This window comes from Ambystoma mexicanum, chromosome 10 (genome assembly GCF_040938575.1).
Source record: "Ambystoma mexicanum isolate Mex_15411 chromosome 10, UKY_AmexF1_1, whole genome shotgun sequence".
Lineage (NCBI taxonomy): Eukaryota > Metazoa > Chordata > Amphibia > Caudata > Ambystomatidae > Ambystoma > Ambystoma mexicanum.
The window spans coordinates 265,177,525-265,199,863 of NC_090932.1; the positions used below are offsets into that span (position 1 = coordinate 265,177,525).

General features: G+C 45.7%; 1 protein-coding gene across 1 annotated transcript in view; it reads left to right on the top strand.

The window, feature by feature from the left end:
• LOC138491340 (opsin-3-like) overlaps positions 1–22,339 on the top strand; it is a 2,251,654-nt gene that overhangs the window by 1,610,879 nt on the left and 618,436 nt on the right. The gene's annotated exons all lie outside the window — the stretch shown is intronic.

Genomic DNA, 22,339 nt, shown 5'->3' on the forward strand with positions numbered 1-22,339 from the left:
CAAACAGCAATGCATGTGTGCGCCCTAAGGCCCGCAGGTATGTTGGCACATCGCGTTAGAAAAATTAAAATAAATAAATAAATGCACGTTTTATGAATTAGTCATAAACATTGACTTTGCTACGGCAGCCTTCCAAGCCATCATATTTTAGTACGCCTGTGCCATTACAGAAGAGGATCAGACATATGCAAATCAGGCTGTGTCCTACCAGCAAAACGAGCTGTCCAGTCTGAACTGCTAGACCACACACACAATTGACAGGAACATATTCAAAACCACACATGCTCGCCCTTCTGTTGTACAAGTTCAGGCTGGACTGCTGGAATTGGTGACCAGACTAAGAACGATTTGTATACAAAAGTACGAAAGGCTGGCTAGAGCAGTGGCAGTGATTATGATTCATTCCAATCCTACCATCCCTTTGATTTAAGATGATATTCCTAGATGTGTGAGTGTATGCTAAAATATGGGTGTCCGGCTACCAACACATGGAGAATCAATGTGGACTTCACTTATTCTGTCCAATAAGGCTGAGACATATCTGTGTTTGCTTGCACTTCTTTTCATAGGGGACATGGCATAGCAGTTTTGATTGAACTACTCCAATTGGTGGCAAGACTTGGACTTGTTTGCAAATGGCTGGTCCTCTTGTGTAATGGCACAGAAAGGATACAATAATTATAGTATTTAAAGTTGCCCAGAGCAATACCAGTGGATATGGTTAATTTAGAATCTTACTTACTTCTCTTTTTTAGTTGTGATGGAAAGAAGAGTGTAATTAAACAACAATCTAGACCCAGAGAGTGGGTAGCCCTTGGGCATGTAAATGTGATGTCACTTCTCATTGTATCACCTATACCCCCACCCCTATCCTAGCTAAGTAGGAGCCCCTGACACAGAATGAAGGACAAAAATGGAGGGTGTTCCTGCCTCTGATTTGTCAAAGACATAGTTGTGATGAACCTATTGGGGTGTGTTCAATGCCCTTTGCTCCAGAGTCTTCCGGTAATATTGCAGCGAATGTCACATTGACATACACACATTACAGTAGAAATTAAGGGTATCACAACACTGGAACATATAATCAGGCTATCTAGTCTATGTGAAATATTCTCTGACTAGTCAGGGAAATGTGTGAAAATTACTTTGTTTTCACTTCACATGAGAGGGTCTTCCTCACGATCCCATGCATGTATTAACTCTACGTTAACCCCCACAAAATGGCCTCTTGTGCAGGATCCCCTCCCGGCAGCAGCAAATGCAAGGGCTCTTCTGTGGCCGGTGGGCAGCAGCCAGTGGGGAACCTTCATGTGTGACCTGTTCAGCTGACGTTTCTGCAGAGCACTGAAGTGGACATCAGAGCTGAGGGTTCCCAGGCACTATATAAAATGACCCAGGTCTAGGGCACTATGGACATGCTGTCCTTCAAGCCCCTGTCAGAAGGATGGGTCCTGTCATTGAGTTAAGGGGGGTATTGGAGGCCTCCCGTAGGTCAATTATGTATGTGCATTCAAAAGGATGGCACCAGTGGCAGCCTATTCCTTGACAAATGCTTCTTAGAAGGCACAGTATTAAAAGAAATGACGGCTGATTGTTCCCTGGGCGATGGTGGGCATTAAAACTAATAGACACTTGTGCACATTTGCAACCCTCAGCTCTCTCCCAGCATAACAATACTTTTGCCTAATTACTCTAAATGGTTTAAAACGATAAGACAATGGGGCTCATAACGAGTATGTGAAATAAAGACACACAGTATGGGAAAACACAAGAGCTTTATTCGAGGCCCCCGGGGTTACCGCAGTCAAGGACGAACTGTCGAGGCACTCGGAAAAAGAACCATACGTGCACGAGATTCATTGGAGACCTGTGCACGTATTACCATAACATCTCCCTTACATGAGGCAAAAAAGAAAAGGGAGGGAAAAACAAGGAAGGGAAGGAGGGGGAGAAGGAAAGTGCTAGGGGGGGAAAGGAAAACGACAAATAGGAGATTACAGAAGGATGGTAGGTAAACCGGGGTAAGTTAATAATAGACATAGTCGTTGTTGAAGTTTTGGATGATTTTTCGGTTTCTTCTGGACATTCTTCCAGTGGGGGCTCCTTGATGAATGGGGTGAAGTCTATCATTGTCCACATATTCACGGAGGGATTCTCCTAGGGAATGTGAGGTGTGTTGTGATGGTCTGTCAAGACTGTTGTCCTTAGATATGCTGGGTTTATGGATGTCTTTTGTTACTTTTATGATATCATCTCCAGACTATCTCTTTCCATCATCCAGGATGACAGACTTCCCATGGCGACTCACAACTCTCTGTGGAGGTCTGAAGATGGATTCACCCTTGAGAGTTTTCTTCGGTTCTTTGACACAAACCTAGTCTCCTTCACGAACCAGCATCTCTTTTACTCCATGTCTGGAGTCATATTGTTTTTGTATCTTGCTTGTTTTTCTCTTACTGTCTTCTGAAGTAGATCCATGTTCACCTTTGCTTCTCCCGTGTTTAAGAACATCCACGCTGGCCTAAATCGGCTAGTTGCAACCCTACCTCGCATAAAGGTGAAGGGCTCTATGTTTGTGGTGGTATGTGGGGTTGTTCTGTACTCATGCAAAGCCTCTTTGAGGGTTTCTCTCCACGGGAGGTTGTTGGCCGTGGCTAGTTGAACCACGCTCTTCACGAGCCTGTTCATGCGTTCCACAAGTCCGTTAGATATCGGATGGTATAAAGATGTTGTTATGTGGCTGATGGACCTTTTCTTGAGGAAATCACCAAATTCCATAGACATAAATTGAGACCCGTTGTCCGAGACCAATTCCTTAGGGTCTCCCTCCCTGTTGAAGATCTCTGTCAGGAAGTCCGCAACTTTCTTTGAGGTCACATTGTCCTCAGCTATTCCCCATTCTGTCCATTTTGAGGTGTAATCGACAAGCACTATGATATATATTTGGACTGTTTTGAGGTTCTGGAATGGACCCATGATGTCTATTGCCAGTTTAGACCACACATGTTTGGGAGGTTCAATAGGCTGTAGAGGGGTCTTTCTTAAGATCTTAGACTTGTCACTCATGGCACACGTGGAGCAATTTTTGTCCAGTTCTTCTGCTTCTTTCCACATTCCTGGCCACCAATAGTTGTTCCTCAACTTGTTTTTCATCAAGCTCCTTCCTAGGTGACCTTCATGTGCCAGTTGGAGTAGTTTTTTTTCTGAGTTGGGTGGGTGGGATCACCCGGTCGCCTCTAAAGATATGCTCATCGTCTATGGATATTTCTTCCTTGAAAGTTCCATGACAGAGAATCATATTGCAAACTCTTTGTAGCCAAAGATGGCTCCTCTGTTGTGGGATGGGAAGAACAAGCCGCCCTTCGAGTGAGGATACATCCTGGATAAGAAATCCCCGTGCTGAGTGTGCTCAATACCGATGCGGAGATCAAGTCTAATCTAGAAAAACAATTCCCCAAGGTGTTCTGCAACAAGATCGGACTCCTAAAAGGTTTCCAACACAGAATCATCCTCAAAAGAGGTGCCGTCGCAGTGGCCCACCAAGTCCGCGGAATTCCCTTTGGAACAAAAGAGGCGTTGAAGAAAGAACTTAAGCGCCTCTGCGATGAAAATATCATACAGCCCATCGAGAGTTCAGAATGGCTTGCCCCAATTGTTTTAGTAAAAAAACCTGACGACTCCATAAGAATGTGCGTCGACCTGAGAGACCTAAACAAAAACATATGGGTTGACAGACACCCACTTCCTAACATATCTGAACTCTTATCTACCATGAAACCTGCAAAGTACTTTACAACTCTGGACCTCTCCTAAGCCTATCACCAGATTGCTTTAGAAGAGGGCTCAAGGAACCTAACATCTTTTGTCACACCTCTGGGTGCATTCTTGTTCAACAGAATGCCGTTCGGACTCGCTTCAGCCGCGGCAGTTTTTCAGAGACTCATGTCACATCTATTTGGAGGACTTGATGGCATACATTGCTTCCAAGATGATATCCTCATCTCAGCCAGTACGGAAGAAGAGCACAACGCAAAACTTGTGGGTGTCTTACAGGTTATGCAAAAAAGTGGTCTCACACTTAAATTAGAGAAGTGCAACATAAAATGCGACCGAGTTTCATACCTGGGTCATTCCATTGACGCCAACGGCATCAGCCCCAAGAGGAAACTCATGGACACCATATTGAACATTGCAGAGCCTCAAAATAAAGACCAATTAAGGAGTTTCCTCGGGATGACAGAATACTACTCCAAGTTTATAAGCAACTATGCTGATAAGACCAAAAGCATGAGGAACCTCTTGAAGAAGGCAGCCAAATTCATATGGTCCACTGAATGCAACAACAAATTCGAAGAAGTCAAATCCCAAATTAACCAAGCCCCAGCTTTCGGAATGTTCGACTGTAAAGCCAAAACCATCATATCAGTAGATGCAAGTAAAACCGGGCTTGGTGGTGTCCTGGAACAGCAACACAATAAGAACACTGTGATGATCGCATTTGCATTGAGAGTACTGAGGGGAGCTGAACTAAACTATTCCACCATCGATATTACCATAACAGTATGCCAGTAACATATTCGAAATACTGCCGTGCCGGAATTACTGTTTCCAATGTGGCGATCACCAGAATTACTGGTGTATTACAATTCCGTGGGTACTCACACATCCACCCGTCGGAAACGGTAATACTGGCACACCCGTATTAATGGTGACAACAGCAGATAAGGGCCAGTAATACCGATACTGCCATCCAAACTGCCGGTAATACCAGCACCAGTATTCCCGGTGCTGGACATATCGTCACTGCCAAACGAGAAGGTTGGTGGCAGCCATTTTAAAAAAACACCATCCACCCTGAATCCCCTAGTTCCTGCTGCCATCCAGTCCCAGAAGTGCTGCCATAACATGTCCAAGCAAACAAATTCCCATGCACCAGATGTCCGGCTCTGCAAGCTTTCAGATGCAGTGATAAAGCATTTTGACAAACCTTTTGGGAGTAAGCACAGGAAGACCAATGTGAAGAGGATGAGTGCCAGATGGGTAAAAGTCATGGTAGGGGTGACGGCTGTGTGACCTGTCTCCTGCAGTATCAGGAATTGCCGCACATGCTGCAATGACCTCAAGGCAAGGGTTCTTAGTCTCATTGCAAAGCACAGGAGGGAGTGCGCCATCACAGAAGGAGGTACAGTGGACCCCATTCACCTCATGCCCTGGGAGGAAATGGCCAGCAGCATCCTACACATGGAGGGCATTGAGAGGATAAGGAGAACACAGGCTGGAGATGGCATCCAAAGTGATGGTGATAAGTACAACTACATGTACATGTGCATGTAGTCCCCATGTGCATGCATCAACCAGCATAGATGGACAGAATGGGCTGGGAAATGGTATGACATGGCAGGCACAGCAATTGGCCAGTGAGCGAACACACAGGTGTCTGGTGATGCAGGAAAACATACCCATGCAATGTAGCCAAAATGTGCATGCATGCACATTGACACATGAGAAGCACCCATGTGTGCCAAGATCATCCCATTCAGAAAGTGATGCCACTCCACACCCATGAGAAAAACCCACCTTGGTAACCAACAGGCAATATGCATATGCACCACCACCACATACATGCAGGAACACCCAACAGAGGAATAGCACCCAAGTGATCCACATGAAATGTGGAACTCCAAGACACACACAATATCACATGAGCGTAATGCAAGTCCACAGACATGTCTGCTAGATGTCATTACATTTCCAACACAAACACAGTCCACAGACAGTGAAGGGGACAGACCCTCAACCGCAGGCACATCAACTGCCCCCCACCCACGCACAGGCCAAATCACTCACCAGCAGGAACAAGCAGCAGGGCAGGGCTGTCGGGCCATCACCACCACTACCACCAACTCCACCTCCACCTCTACCACCACCACCTACCACCACAGTTGACACACCATCAAGCCCTGAGGGGCTCACATTCCCCATGCCAGCAATCAGTGCCCCACCACCAGCCAGGAAAGTAACACAGTTGTCAGGACATCTCCAAGTGCCATTCCACAGCCACAGACTGTAATGGCACACACTGTGACCATCACAGCAGTGGCACAAAGTCTCCAGGGAGCCACAACGTCATCATCCCCATCTCTAGAGTGCTGCCACTGGCACATTACAGCAGTGTCCATGTCCCTAACACTGAAGAAGGAAGAGGAGGACACTACACCATGCTTCAGCCGGGCCCAGCCCTAAAGCCCATACAGCCCACCACCTCTGCCTCAGACCAACATGCACAAAATACGCGCGAGGCAGTATGGCATTGAGAGGCAGCAGGCAGTCATTCACTCACTTGTGTGCTAGCAGTTGCAAGAAATGCAGACCATGCAGGACTGCCTGCAGGTTGCACCCACAGGATTGCCCACTCACTCGGCCATGCCACCAAAGCCATGGTAACACTGGGGCAAAGAGTGTGTGAGCATACTGATTATTCCTCGGACTCTGCAGAGTCACTGAACCATGCAATTCAGCTAATCCTCAGTACAACCGGCCATGGGATCTGAGTCATCCACTTTTGTTACCCCCACAGAGGGCTCCCTTCCCAGCACCCCACTGCGCCATTCACTGCACCACCTAAATGTCAAGGAGCAGGCCCCAAAAGCCAAGAGAGCCACGACTTGACATTTGGACACTGCAGCGGTGTACTGGGCGTAGGTGTTGTTTGAGGGTGATTTTGAGGGTGGGTGTTTTGGGGAGGCTGTTTTTGGGGTTGGGTGCTTTGGGGAAGGGTGATTTTGAGGTTAGGTGTTTTGGGGAGGTTGATTGTGCACAGAAAAACAAAACCTTACAAAGGGGAGTGCAATGTGGTGGCTTCATACAAAGAAGTTGTCAATACGTTCCTGGCGAGAAAGTCTGGCCCCTACGGGCTCAGTGCGTGCATTTGTGGCACCTGCAGCCACCGGGTCATCCTCCTCCGGTTGTGGCATATCCACATCTGTGTGCAGGGGGATGTTGCACCAAATGCATATGTTGTGCAACATTGCACATGCCGGCACTATCTGGCCCACCTTATCTGGCCAGTACATGAACACCCCCCAGTCTAGTGTAGACATCAGAAGTGGGTCTTCCACAGGCCAAAGGTGTGCTCAATTGACACCTTAGGGTGGATATGGGCACAATGGTGTGACACTTCAAGTTCTGTCAGGGGAGTCCTCAGAGGTGTCATAAACCACGGAAGCTGTGGGTATCCAGAGTCACCTGGATAGTCATAGGTGTACATCATGGTGATCTGTAGAAGCATTAGCTTTAACAGCAGCATCTGAATTGACAGTCCATAAATGTAGTGGTATATATGATGATATATTCTGATATGTGCAGTCCATTGTGTGGGGCTGGCCTGTTGGGAAGCATGTCTTGGCGATTCCCTAATTAATTGAGGGCCATGCCCTACTCCTGTGGATTGCCTGTCATGCGTTGGGTGTGAGTATGGGTCCTGCATGTATGGGGCATTGTCAAGGCATGCAGTCCCTATGTGTGTGTGTGTGCGTGTTTGTGTGTGTGTCCCATTTCCAGTCACCTGTACAGCACGGTTAGTGTGATGGTACATGTACTCACAAAATATCCAGGTCTATTGGTCTCAATGTTCCTCTATATACACTAGCAGCATGCTGTTCTGCAGGACCATGGCAGCATGGGTTGATCCTCAAGCCTGACCACAGCAATGGGTGATGGTGATGTTGGCATCACAGGTGACATGGACATTTAATGAATGGAACTGCTTCTGGTTCCTGTAGACTTTTTCTGAGGCCCTGGGTGGCACCAGTTCTACATGCATGCAATCCAGGGATTCCACCAGACTGGGCATGCATGCAATGGCATGAAACCATGCCTTCATGGCATTCACCTGTGCCAGGCTGGTGGTGAGTGCAATGTGCTCTCTCACATGGTGCAGGAGTGTGTTAAGCACCTCACCCTGCATGCTGGAGAATGCAGGCTGCAGAATGCCATGCAGATGGCTCAGTGTGTTGGGAAGGGCTTGTGCCATGAAGTGCAGGATCAACACTAGTTTGCCCAGTGGTGGTATGGCTGTCCTGATGTTGACCCTTCTCCCTATGTCTTCCTGGATCGGGTTAAGAAGATCTGCAATGCTCTCCATGTCGAGGCGGTACAGGGTGAAGTGTTGCATGTCAATGAGGGTCCGTGGCGTGACCCTTACATGGGGTAATGGCGCACACCTTTCATGGTTTCACCTCCTCACAATCCTCCTCCTCTGCCTCTCCACTGCCTCTTGTTCCCTCTGGTGGTCCTCCAGACCCTGCAGCTCAATATTGGCTTGGAGCTGCTGCATGTCAATGCTGACTGGGACCAGTGGCAGCATGGTGGTGTAGGGAAGAGTGCTTGGGGGAAATGGTGTGGCATAAAAATCCAGGGTGAATCGGGTGCACCTGGGTGAATTGGGTGCAACTTTGGCCTAATTTCTCACACCTATATACATTTACTGCCTACTTTCAGGTGTAGGTATCTCCGCCTTGCTTTTGCCAATATTACCGGCAAATCCAATCTCGTGATATGCCGGTGATACCATTGTGCCAGAATTACCGGCGCAGGTTTACAGTCCATCTGGGGTATTTTAGTTGCTGGCATTACCAGTGCTGTTAATTCAGGCTGAGGTGATAATGCGCTGGTAATTCCGCCAACTGTGTTTTCCGGCAAGCAGAACTTTTACTGTGTACCGGCCAACTCACAATGAGCTCCAATAACTGTAAGATCTCAGCCATATGCAGTTGATAAAATAATAACAGTAATAATAATAACAATAATAATAATGATAATAATAGTAATAATAATTTTAATAATCATAATAATCATAATAATAAGTGAAATCATAATAATGATGCTAATAATTTATTTTTTAAATAAATAAATAAATAATTGAAATATAGCTTTAGGGAATGTACATGTGTTTTAACACCTTGTTGTTGATGTTTCCTGTTTTTGCAGTGGAAGGCCCAGGGTCAACTTAAGGAAGAGTAGTAGAACTGATGTGATCTTGCACAGGATTAATTATGTACCAAGAAGGGATTGTCCATTTTGCATAAGGAAAGCTTGATGTACAGACACACAGTGATCCCTTGGTTGGCGAGGAAAACCATGGCTATTCTTCACGTAATGCAATCTCCCACGTACAGATTCATCTTCATTGAGCATTCGTGGATGTCTAATGGGATTCCAAAGTGAGTTGACATGTTTACGCTCTACTCTTCCAGACTGCTCCTTCTCCCATATTGGAATACAGATGTAGGTTTCCTCTGTTAGAGGGAGGATCCTCTAGTAATACATCTAGGATAACGTTTGCAGTAGTGAATGATTACGGGTTTGGTGCTAGCTGTGCCTGCAACAAAGGCACGGCTGCTGCTGAACCCGTAAATAGGCAATTACCGGGCCAATGCGAGTTCAGCGGACCTAGTAATTGCCCATTTGCAGGTTCCGGCAATAAGGGACTCCCCATCCCCATTTGGCCCCATAGGGCTGTTATGAACGGTGCCGGTGCATCCACGAGTTGTGCTTGCGGGTGCCGCTCTGCCCGCCAGGTTGGACCTGGCGGGCAGAGCAAGACCCGTGAGCGCAACTCGTATTATGGCGGTATAATAGCAAGGGTGCCGGTAGCGATACTGGCACCGTTGTTGCCTTAGCGCCAAACTTATAATGAGGCCCCCTATCTCCGGTATGTAATCTCCGGTGTGTACACTTGAAGGCGCACAACACTGCAGGAAAAGCTGCGGAAGGGCAAATGAGCCATGAGCAACTTATGTGCATCAGGTGTTGCTGCATTGCATTCAACAACGAATGCTGAGGAGCAACACCGCCAACTCCTTCTTCCTGTTGACTCGATCCATATCCCTAGATTTTGTATTGTGCTCGATGTTATAAAGGCACGTTGAAAAGGAATAATTGGAGGTTTGCAAAAGCACACAATTTAAGGATAAAGGATTGCAGTGCAGACAACTAACTCAATGTAACAGGGGGCTTTAAATGACACACCTCTAATCTTAATTGTAGAGGGAGGATTGTAATGGCACACACCTACACTTTATCGAATGGAAAGTTGGGACTTGCACACACCATAATTTAACGAGGGGTTTAATGAGAGGCTTGCAATGGCCCACAACTAAACTTACTTTAATATGTGGCGTGCAATGGTACCTCACTAAACAATGTTATGCGAAGCTTGAGATGTCACACAGCTATACTTTATTTAATGTGAGGCTTGCAGTAGCACACAACACAACTTAATTCAATGGGAAGCTTGCAATAGAGCACAACTACATTCTATTTAATGGAATGCTTGCAATGGCACGGGAAAACAAGGTAATGGAATGCTTGCATTGGCACGGGTAAACAAGGTAATGGAATGCTTGCAGCTCCACACAAATAAACGTAATTCAAAGAAAGGCTTGCAGTGGCACATAAATAAACTTAATGTAATGGGAGGCTTTACATTATTTGATGGGAAGGATTGCAATAGCACCCAGCTAAGCTTACATGAATGGGAAGCTTGCAAGGGAACATAACAAACTTAATCTAATGAGAGGATTTCAATTGCACTCACCTACACTTTTAATTTATTGGGTTGCTTGAAATGGCACACAACTAAACTTTATTGAATGTGAAGTGTTCAATGGCACAAAACTAAATTTCATTTTAAGGAGGCTTGCAGTTGCACACAACTAAACCCAATGTACAGGGGGCTTGTAATGGCGCACAAGTACATGCAATGTGAGGTTGCAATATCGCACAACTTAACTCAATTAAGTGTAAGGGTTGCAATGGCACACGACTAGATTAAGTCAATTGCCAGAAAGCAAGAAGACATATTGAATGCGGTCTGATAGAAAGTACAGATCATTTCCCTCCTGCGAATAGCAACCGAGCAATGACATTATCGGCTGTTATAGCACCGCTTGTCAATTCGAACTGAGGTTGAATGAAAAACATATTCACGTTTCAGAAGAAATAACTGAAATTGGCCCAGATTGATCATGCTCAGGATGTGCGATAACAAACTCATTCTCCAATTCATTCCACCAAATAGGAGAAGGAGATTTCTCTAAACACACACTGCTGCTCCGTTCTGCACTATTAACAAAAAAAACGCATCAACCGGTCTACGAACTCTCCATTGCCTTTAACGATCTGACCAGAAAACACACTGTGAAACGAGGACAACATGCAATATCATGAACGGGAAATTAAACTGTAGGATATTAGATGGGGTGGGGGTGCGCAGGGTCGATCGCGGCAGCAGCGCACACACACAGCGACAGTAGCTCCTTCGCAACTTGCGCACGGGCTTCACCTCTGGGTCGATGTGCAAAAATATGTTTCATCCTTTTCCAATACCCTTGAAGAAACTGGGAACATTTGCGGCCACTTTCGCTGCCGGAGTCATGTATTTCCCTGCCATTAGTCGGTAAAGAATATGGATGAAGCCCATTTGAACTGCAGATTTGAAACTTAATATGCAGCCACTTGCGGCACCAAGTGCCAGGTCATGAATTGTCATATTATCTTTCTTGTCTTTGTGGTGGCACGACGTTCTAAAAGCGCCCAGACAGGGCAGTGGCTCTTTGGCTCCATATGCATAGATGTCCACTTGAGCCTTGCATAGCCATGGCTGGCTTTTGAGTTTTAGTATTCTGGCAAAGCGTTGATGGTTACTCCCAAATCCACTAAGAATTATAAGTCTTTGTTTTGCATGGTCAATGTCAGAGTGGGACTATGTTCTGACGCGGTGGGATTCCCTAGGGCATATAGGTATCTCTTTTTGTGCCTGTCCGTGCTGCATTGTGATTCCAATTCACTTGTGGAGGGTGTGGACGTGTATAATCTATGTATTCTTCTTCTTCCTTTTCGGTAACCCTGCAGGGATTTTGAGTGCTTTCCTCTTGTCTGTCGTCTCTCCTTGTGGTATTTCCTTTCAGTGTCTCTTGTTCTTACCTCCCTGTGATATCATTGTGGGGACCGATGTCTGTGCAGTCCTTGATCTGTGCAAGAGGTCCTCATTGCCTTTGGATTTCGGCACATTGCACGATAATGATCTTCTCCTCGACAGGCACTGCATGTCTGACCATTGGCTGGACCTGATCCGTCATGGGGAAGGTTGTGTCTGCTTCGAGAACACTGTTGTTTTCCTGTCTGTTGTCATGTGATGCTGTCAGCTGTGACATCATCTTGTTTATCCCCTCTTCTTTGACGACAGGCGCTGTGATGTGTGTCTTGCTCAGTGTGGAGATTTGTAGGTCTAGGGCTGATGACGGCCTCACCAGCATGAGTATTTCTGCCAAAGTATGCAGTATTTGCAGCAATTTCTTTTTTAACATCATGATCACTTGGGATTTAATATCCTCCTCGATATTGTATAAGTGGAATTTTCAGTGTTTTACTCTGGCTCTTGACCATGTGACAATTGTGTCCATCCTTTCCCCTTTTAGTTGTGTGTTGTGGTGTGAAAGGTGTGCCTTTTATAGTTCACATTTCGGTATGTGGCAAAATGTTCTTTTAATATCTTCTTGAGTTCGTCATACTTGTATTCTACATCTTCAGGCAATTCAAAGAAGATGTCACGCACCTCAGAACTGTAGTGACAGTGAGTAGGCCAATGATGCGTTTGTCCTCTCGAAGGCTTACCGCATCGAGGTCAGCATCAAACACCTTCATCCACCACCTAGTCCATCGTGGACCCAGACTGGTGGTATCTTCTGTGTCAAAAGGCAGTATTGATGGTACAGGGAATGCATCTCTCCCTTTGTGCTCCTTTGTGCGTGCATGTGCGGCCAGATTTTGAACCTGGTCTGACATGTTGTCTTCTGGCCTTTACCACTTTGCTTGTGGGCCTTCGCGGAAATGTCTCTTTCTGTAGTGCGGGTAGGCTGATGCACCTTCCTTTGCCTGTCTTGTCTGCTGTGCACTGTTGCCCCCTTCCTTTGGTGCCTCTCCAGCCAATCCATGGCATCTATAGGTATTTCGGGCCATGTGGAGGTGCTCTGTACACTCATCTGTGGGCAACAGGGCTTACCGGTCCCTTCTTTCCCTTCCGTGCAGCATCTGCTTTCTTTTTTGGAATGCCGTGGATCTCCGTGTGAACTGCTTATTAGCAACTGATCAGGCTCGGATCTCGTTGCCAGTGTAGTATATTAGATGGGGGCCTTAGGGGTCTGCAGGGCCCGTCGTGGCGGCAGTACACACATACACACACACACACAAACATCTGGACACCAGGATGTGGGGCGATAACCAACTGTATTTGCGTGCGATGCATGCACATTAACCTGGGTCACACCACCCTTCATTTGCATCTCACCAAACCACAAGGCAGCAGTTCTTTGTGCCTGTCTCTGTGTGCTTTTTAGCATTGCAATGCAAAGTTGCATTGGGTTCACCTCTGCGATGGCATTTGCATTCATGCTACTTCTGCATAGCGGCTCAACATGTTTTCGAATCTAGTTCCAGTTTTTCTCTCAGCTGCTTCGTTTGACTGGTTTCTCCATGAATCCACTCACAACATATACAGTCCATAAACATTCTAATCTCCTCGTGATGCTCTGGACCTCAACCAGCCATTTTGTTAAATACATTGGAGGACCCTACATGCTTCCTTCACGGTTTAAAATTGGCTAAGCAGGAGCTATCACTTAAGAAGGAGGAGCTGCTACATAGTGCTCTGCAGATCTAACTTCCACATCACATGCACACTTAGCATGTTGTGCATCATTTATGACTCCTTATGCTTTGAGTGTTATATAGATGTGCCCTAATGTTTATTGTTAGATTGTCCCAAGCACACAGAGTAATATTCACATAGGTGTGTTTGCTTGGCATCAGTTAGCCTGTGGAGCCAAAACTAGACTGCGGTAGCTGGTGGTGTCAGGCTAACCAGACTCTTCTAGGCCAGAAGCAGCAGCTTAATAGCTCCCAGCTCCCTCAATTTCCAACCCCGTCCTACCTCAAAGTGATTGGTTCTGGGACTCTGTCAATGCAGTTGAAAATGTAGTGGAAACCCTCTTTGTCTCACTTTGATCTCTGAGTGCAGCACATGTTGATGTGATGTGGACAGGATAGCTCGCCACGACTAAGAAGACTCTCATAGTGGGGGGGAGGGGACTAGCCTATGCCCTTACCTGAACCCGTTCTTCCTGTCAGAAACTTCAGGGTAACGACTGAAGCATTGAGGCATCCGGGTCCAATGAAGACCCATGCAGGGGTCTGTTGAGAATCTTCTGAGTAACCCAGCACCTCCCACCCTTTCCTCTCATGTTGCAGTTGCTTTCTTTAAAGATGGCACCAACGTCAACCAAGAGCACACTTTCTCAAAGACCTGAGACCATGCATGAAGTGCCTACGAATCCGCAATCAGATGCAAAGCCGATTGGGAATATGCAAAAGCAATTTGCAATGTACAAAGGGACCCCAAAAAGGTGCTGCAACATTGCTATCGGGGCAAGAGGAAGGATTTGCTGGGCAAAGATAAAGAATTACAATTGCAGCATTGCAAAACAAACGTTGAAACATTCCCTTTTTGTATAGAAGTGCAAAAAAAGCTGCAATTTTAAAAACACTTCACACCAAGTGGTAGACAGGTCGGTGAAAGGCGGGTAAAGAAACCCACACAAGTTAACAAAACATTTATAATACAGGCCTTGGGGGTTCAGTGTCCCCCTGTGCATTTTCCTTGAACAACTCTTCTCACGTTTTTAAAAATATCAATTGGACTTTTCAAAGTGTTTCCCCAATGTCTCGGCTGCTGTCAGGAGCTGTCAGCCTTTATTCAAGCTAAGGTCGTGCATCACTGTGTGAATCTGGCCTCTGCCCTATTTCCTTAAAGATTTCAATCTGAAATCCTGGTTTGGCATGTAGAAAGATGTTGACCATGAAAGTAATCAAGGTCACTTAGTGATGAATGCTATGTCAAGCAACGTTTCATGTCAACAGATTCTGCCCTTGCTGTGTGCTCGACCCTCCATTATGTTTGTAAAATACATGTGATTCCTATGTGGACTAGCTCCAATCATGGATGGCAGAAATGAATTCCACCCTGCACATTGGATTACAGGGCATCTGAAATCTTTGTTTGCGAAGGAAGGAAGGACGAGGGGGTCATCAGATAATGGCTGCAGGGATGTGCTGCTTACGATTTACTATTCATAGTGATCCGTTCTGTGTGCACTGTGATTCATTCCGAATGTCAATGCATTGATAAAGGAATCATTATTTGAGTAAGACAAAGATTACCAAACGTAGGGCCTAATTCATTACATTTGTATTGCAGTTCAAAGTCACTTTGCACTGTGCAAATTCATTTTGCACTGCCAACAAACACCCTCATTCACAGAGCGGTGGAAAGTGTATTTTTTGCATTGCAAAGTGACTTTGCACTGGTGCAAAAGTCGTGCAAAGTCACTTTGAACAGCAGAAATACACTTTGCACTTTGAAGTCATTTGCACTGTGCTAAAAGTTCCATGAATCAGGCCCTTAGTACTGTGGGATGGCTTGTTTGTATATCTGGCCGCCTTTCTTCAAACAAGTCTTTGCAAATCCGAACCAATGCTTCAAAGCAGAAAAGGAGAACTCAGGGTGGAGTTAAAGAAGAGTTGACTCCATATGGCAAACACAACAGAAAATATATGAGTGAGTGCTTAAGAAGGGCATGCTAAGATTGAGGGAGTAGCTACCTGAGCCCGGCAAGGCCCAATCCTCTAGCTTCAGGTAGTGGAAATCAAAAGACCTTCTTTATGTGCCCTTTCAATCGCCTTTAGTAGTACAGGAGGAGTTCAAAAGCTTCAATAAGCGAAGGTGAGAGGCATGGAGATGCAGGCATCACAGGTATTTGGTAAACATGTATAAGGGACAACGTCTATGCGCAGAACATTAAAACATTTCATAATTGTGTAACTGAGTAACAACTAAAATCATCTACATTCAACTATTGACAAAATTGTCATACTTGTTTTTAAATCAAATTGATAGGAGAAAATGGTGATGCATAGAAATCTATGGGGTATATAAAAATGGCAGAAAATACTCTGAATATGCACAATGTTCTTTTCAGGGAGATGTGGGGAAAGAGGCGTGCCACTTCGCTAGGGTACTAGGCCAGCGTGAAGTTGCTTGAAGCCAAAAATGGTGCCCCCTGTCATATCAACTTTGTTAAGTCTCCCGAGCAGCCCTTTCATAGCTACAAATCCTCAACAGTGGTTTCCACAGATGTATTCATCTAAAGTCTTGTAGACACTAATAGGGCCTCATTACGACCCAGGCGGTAAGTTACCGCCTGGGCCGTGACTTTACCACCATGGCGTAAACTACGTTTACGCCATGGTGGTTGGCGGACTTACCGCCCCATTCCGACCTTGGTGGGGCGGTAAGTCCCCAATCCCCATTTACCCTTCCCCATTCCCATTTTTGCCCCATAGGGCATAATGGGAGTGGGGAAGGCGTTAATTACGCCACCGTAAATTACGGTGGCGTAATTAACTCCATGGTCCCTTAGCGCCATGGATTTTAACACCTGCTAAAAGCAGGTGTTAAAAGCGCCATGGCGCTAAGGGACCTCGTACTCAGGCGGTAAGGGTCGGCGCTGTTAACGCTGCCATAAACCCCTTACCGCCTGGGTCGTAATGAGGCCCATAGTCTGATTTACAAAGCCTTTTTCAATGGGGTTCCCACACCTAGATTTCACTTGCTCATCCAATCATAGCAAGGTTAAGGGCTTGAGCTGAAGCTCACAAAGGTCTAGGAGTCAATTCCGACCTCACTTATGGCTGTTGATAGGTGATGCCTCTTTCTGTCTACTGGATATCCACAGCTACTAGTGAGGCGCTCAATCTTCAAAGTACTTGGGACTCCAGAGGCAGCTAGGCAAAGTCAATGCACAAAGGCATGTCAGAACATGCGATGTCCCTGGGTATGGTCAGGAAGTTGTATACATGTGAGACTAGCTCTACTGCGGTTATAGTCCTGATAAATATGTTAATGTTAATGTTAAAGGATATTTTAACCGCGCACTATCACCCCCGGAGTCGTCCCCTAGCGCTCTGGCGGCTCTGAAAGAGGGAGGGTGGGTGACTTAGTGGGAATAAGCTGGAAATGTGCAAGAGAGCAATGATTTGCTTTTGGCAGCTTGGGGTGTTTTACAGTTGGTAGTCGTTGTGTGCTGTTGTGCAAATCTATGTGCGGTTTGTTTCGTTGTTGCAGTGTAGTGAAGTGTGTGCGGATTGCTGCATTTTAGGCTTGTGGTTGTGTTTGGTTAGAGTTTGAGAGGTGTATGCAGAGGGATGAAAGTGTTAGTAGATTGGTTAGTTGGCCTTTCTATCCTTGTAATTATGTCTAGGTGTGATGCTTGCTATCATCACTATTCCATCTGAGTGTGTGGCGCTTGCTAATTTAAAAATTCTGTCTAGATGTGAGGAAGGCTAGTGATCATGATTCCATTCAGGTGTTGCACTTGTCATCATTCACAGTTCCATCTAAGTGTGGTACATGCTAACATTCACATTTCTATCTAGATGCCACACAGGCTAAAATAGAGAATTCCATCTAAGTGTGGTACATGCTAACATTCACATTTCTATCTAGATGCCACACAGGCTAAAATAGAGAATTCCATCTAAGTGTGGTACATGCTAACATTCACATTTCTATCTAGATGCCACACAGGCTAAAATAGAGAATTCCATCTAAGTGTGGCACATGCTAACATTCACATTTCTATCTAGATGCCACACAGGCTAAAATAGAGAATTCCATCTAAGTGTGGTACATGCTAATATAGCAGAAGATGCTACATTGAAGGTTGTTCCCTCTACTGAATCTTATGCAAATGTATGGCCATAGGTTGTTGGACTTTCAACACTCCCTCCCCAAGTTACCAACCCTAGTTATGCGTGGAACTGGTCAACGTGCTTTTGGCACGAATTGTGGCATCATTAAAATCAGAAGGTATTTGGTTGGAAACATCTTTGATCACAAGCTGCACATCCACTCTAATCAAGATTACTCAGACTTCAGTACGCATGGCCAGAGTGAATGCATCAAATGTCTTTTTTATTTTGCAGGTATCAGTAGTAACTTGTATAGTTAAGATGCATTTAAATCAATAAAACCTGTTTCTTAGAAAATGCTATCAAGCATTAAAATTGAAATTGAAATGTACAAATTTTTGTGATTTTTACCAGCAAGCTAAAACATAAAAGAACTGAATACATGTCTAAGAATGAAGGTATGTCTAAGTTTAAAGATGCATATGTAATCAGTGAAAAATCTTTTGTTAAGAAAGCGATAAGGTGATTAGATTTAATGCAACAAAACCCTTAAAATTCAGCAGTTGTGGAATGTGAGGACCATCTTAACTCTGCATCCCCACCTAAAATATCCCTAATTATCTCCTTTTGCATGTAATTGTTGTTAGGGAGAATTTTCTGTTTAGGCTGAATTTCCTAACCTAGTGAGTCCCCCAGCAGCTTTGCTGGATTTTTGGGGTTTATTTTTTTCTCCTGCCAAGAGTCAGTCTCTTTTCCTCCCATTCTTGGACATGAATGTGGTTGATTTCTTTAAATGTCCATGTGTTCTATGGGCTATGGGGTCTTTTACTCCATAGGGCCTCATGTGTTTTGCTATGTGTGCTACACCACACCCTCCGTGCCGTAACACTGGGGTGTCCTAGAGGATCCCCACAATAGACTCCATACCCTGGGACTGACTACTGTCTCCCAGGGCATGTAAAGTCACCATTGGCTTTACTAGACCTAAATTTACTAACAGAGCTAGTACAAACTATCCTATTGTGGACGTACTGGTAGGGGTAATTCGATTACCCCTGGGTCTGTTGTTCGAGGGGGCACCGTCCCGTGCCCCTCGTCGAGTTTTGGCTGGTGGCAGTGGATACTACTTTTTATATTTGACCGCGAATATATTCCTATGGGATTCTTCCCATTGTTGGAGGCTAATACTTTTTCACATTAGTCTTTAACATACCACCGGTTTATTTGTCTTAAATAAATCCACCGGTTGGTATTTTCTGCCAGAACTCGGTTTTTAAAAATGGCGTATGTGTTCGCCTCTGTAACTCCGAACCAAAGGTTGAGCCCTTTGTTCCACTTTTGGCGGCCTTCTGCACAGAAGCCTTCCAGAGTGGTGCCATTCTGTCTGGGTACCACAGGGGGTGTGGGAGGGGGTTTAGGCACCCTGGACTGAGTTGCCTTGCCAACTCAGGTTGCACTCTTGTGTGATTGGCCCGAGTGGTGAGCCGCCCCGCTCACCACTTAGCATATTTGATTGACAGCTAGGCTGAATGAATGGGGGTTTTCTGCATAAAAGCAGGGCTTTTGGGACTGGAACCTCAGAAGTCGCCACAGGACCTAAGAATCCGACGAGGGTAAAGCTGAGCCGACCTGCAACGACGACACCTCCGGTGGAGCCCTGCTGAACCGACTCACCACTTCCCAACGACAGAGGAGATCTCCCTGCTGGAGAGTCTTCTTCCCCTGACTGGTGGGAACAACCAGTCCCTTGCTTTTTCTTCACTTCCAGGACGTCTAGTGGTGGAATTGCCCTTGCTGAGCACCCCGGCAACCAGATAGCCACTAACCACTGTACCGTGACCAAAAGATGGTGCCTTGTGACGGAGCACTCCGCGGCGGGTCTCTTCCCTGGTGGTGCAACGATCTTCAACTTTTCCTCGACGATGGGATCCTCTCATCTTCTGGCAAAGCCCCGACTTGCATCCACCACCAGGAGCAACTGCCCCTGCTGGAGCTGTCTCTTCACTTGCAAGGTACTGTGCCCGCCTGGCTTCCCTTGAAACGGTTAGCGTGAGGTGTCTTAAATCCTTACCTTTCCACTGGGTCGCCTCCAGACCTTCTTAACTTTTTGTTCTAAAACTTGGTCCAACCTTTCTGTGACATTTTGCTACAAAGACTTGAAGTGCATTTCCACTGTGGTACTTTTGGGACATATCGCCCTGCCCCTCTCCGAGTGGACCTGGACTCTGAACTTTGTGATCTACAGTAGACCCTGCCTTGCTCGCCTTGCATTTGTTTCGTAAAAGTGTTGGTACTGAGTTGGTTTCATACCCTACCTTTTTCTCTCCCTTTCTAACGAATACTAGAGTGCCATCTAGGTTAAAGCATTCACCTCTGTCTGCAAATAAGTGGTGCCGTTGAACCTAGACTTGTCGAAATATTGTTAGGGGATTGATATATACTTATAGTAACTGTGATTGAAGTTGTTTGCCATATTAGTGCCAGTGTGTTTTCCATAGATGTGTTTTAAATAAATAATTATATATTTTTACACCCAAGCTCTGATCAGTGTCTGCTTGTTCTACTGTGTAAATTGCCCTAACTTTATCTACTTTTCCCAGGCGTTTGAACAGCGTAACATAAAAGCACATGAGGGAAGGCCTTTACCTCCTTGGATTTCAAACTTAAGCTGCACGTAAGGGAAGAATCCTGATTTCCCCTGCCATATTTCACAAGCACATTTTGAGTGGCGAGAAGGCCAGTGAACTATATGGAATGAGATTTGCTTAGTTACACTTTGTATTCCCATGAGTCGATGTTGCACAGATACTTGCTTGCACCTCTCTGGCAGTCTCTCTTTAGAAGAACAGACTTTGTCTTAAACCTTTTCTTCATGGTCCTTTCCACCAGGTCAACCTTGACTGTTGTACTCTGTGCCTTGCGTTGCAGTGCCATCAGGCAGGACTGACCAGGTACTGGTATAGAAGTGTCTTGAGGTAAGATAATGATCCCAGTGTAACAGGCTGTAGTATATCCCCATGCTAGATTATACCCGGGTATAGTATGGCCTCTGCCAATTCATATGCTGGGGTATATTATGGCCTAGGCGAAATTATGGCCCTGTAGGCCAAATTATGCCCCCATGATATCAATAGTGTTCAGCGATATACACATGAATTACTAAATTTGTCAAAAAATGTTTAAAACTGTAAACACATAGGGCCTCATTACGACTTCAGCCGTAGCCATGCCGCTATTGGTGGCATGGCTGCCGCCGAAATCAGGTCTGGGTCCGCGTTCCCAGAATGGGCAATTACCAGGCCATTCTGAGTTTGGAGGGCCCCGTAATTCCTCCCTCCAGGAACCCGGGCCTGGACCTTCCCCATTCCCATCTATGCCCCCATAGGGCTCAATGGGAATGGGAGAGGGAGCAAACAACGGGCTGATTGCGAGCGGCCCGTTGTTTGCTACCTCTTCCCCTCGCGGGACCTGGTAAGGACGCCTGGTTTGACCAGTTCCGCCTCACTCGTAATGAGGCCCATAGACTTTGGGCCTCATTATGACCCTGGCGGAATGGGTTAACGGGTGCCCCTAATGGAGGCGGACCCGTTAAACCCATTCCACCTCATTACGAGGTTCCCTCGCGGGACCCGGTAAAGACCCCTGGTAAAACCAGGCGTCCTTACAGGGTCCCGCGAGGGGCCCAGGGAGCTAACAACGTGCCAGTCGTAATCGGCCCGTTGTTAGCTCCCTGCACCCATTCCCAATGAGCCCTATGGGGGCTCAAATGGGAATGGGGAAGGTCCGGGTCCGGGTTCCCTGAAGGAGGAATTACCAGGCCCTCCAAACTCGGAATGGCCCGGTAATTCCCCATTCAGGGAACCCGGTCCCAGTTTTGGTGGCAGCCCATCCATGCCCTTATTAAGGGCATGGCTACAGCCAAAGTCGTAATGAGGCCCTTTGATTACTTCAACCATAAAAACTTTAATCAGAAAAAATAATAAACTCCACACAACGATTAGTACCATACTTCTCAGTAGTATTTGCACATTAAAATAAAAGCACACACCACACACTCTATAATGCTTGCTCTAGTATAACTGTTCAAAGTTCAACACTGATAACAACATCAAATTATCATGCTTGTTTTCAAAATAAAATAATATAATTCACACAAAGATCAAAGATTAGTACCATACTTCTCAGTAGTATTTGCACATTAAAATAAAAGCACACACCACACACTCTATAATGCTTGCTCCTGTATAACTGTTCAAAGTTCAACACTGATAACAACATCAACATGATCTTGCTTGTTTTCAAGATTAAGTGCATGTTCTGTTGTTGAATGCAGATTGAAGCTTGCAGGATAAGTCAACCAATCCATGGAGTCACTGACTTTTGTTTGGATGATGATGTCACAACTCAATAGATTTGCTGTGGCCATTATCTCGTCATCTGTTGCCCAGACTCTGTCACAAGAGATGCCAAAAGTGTTTACATATTCATTCACATGTTGGTTCAGGCAGTCCTGTAATTCTTTTTCCAAGGCAGT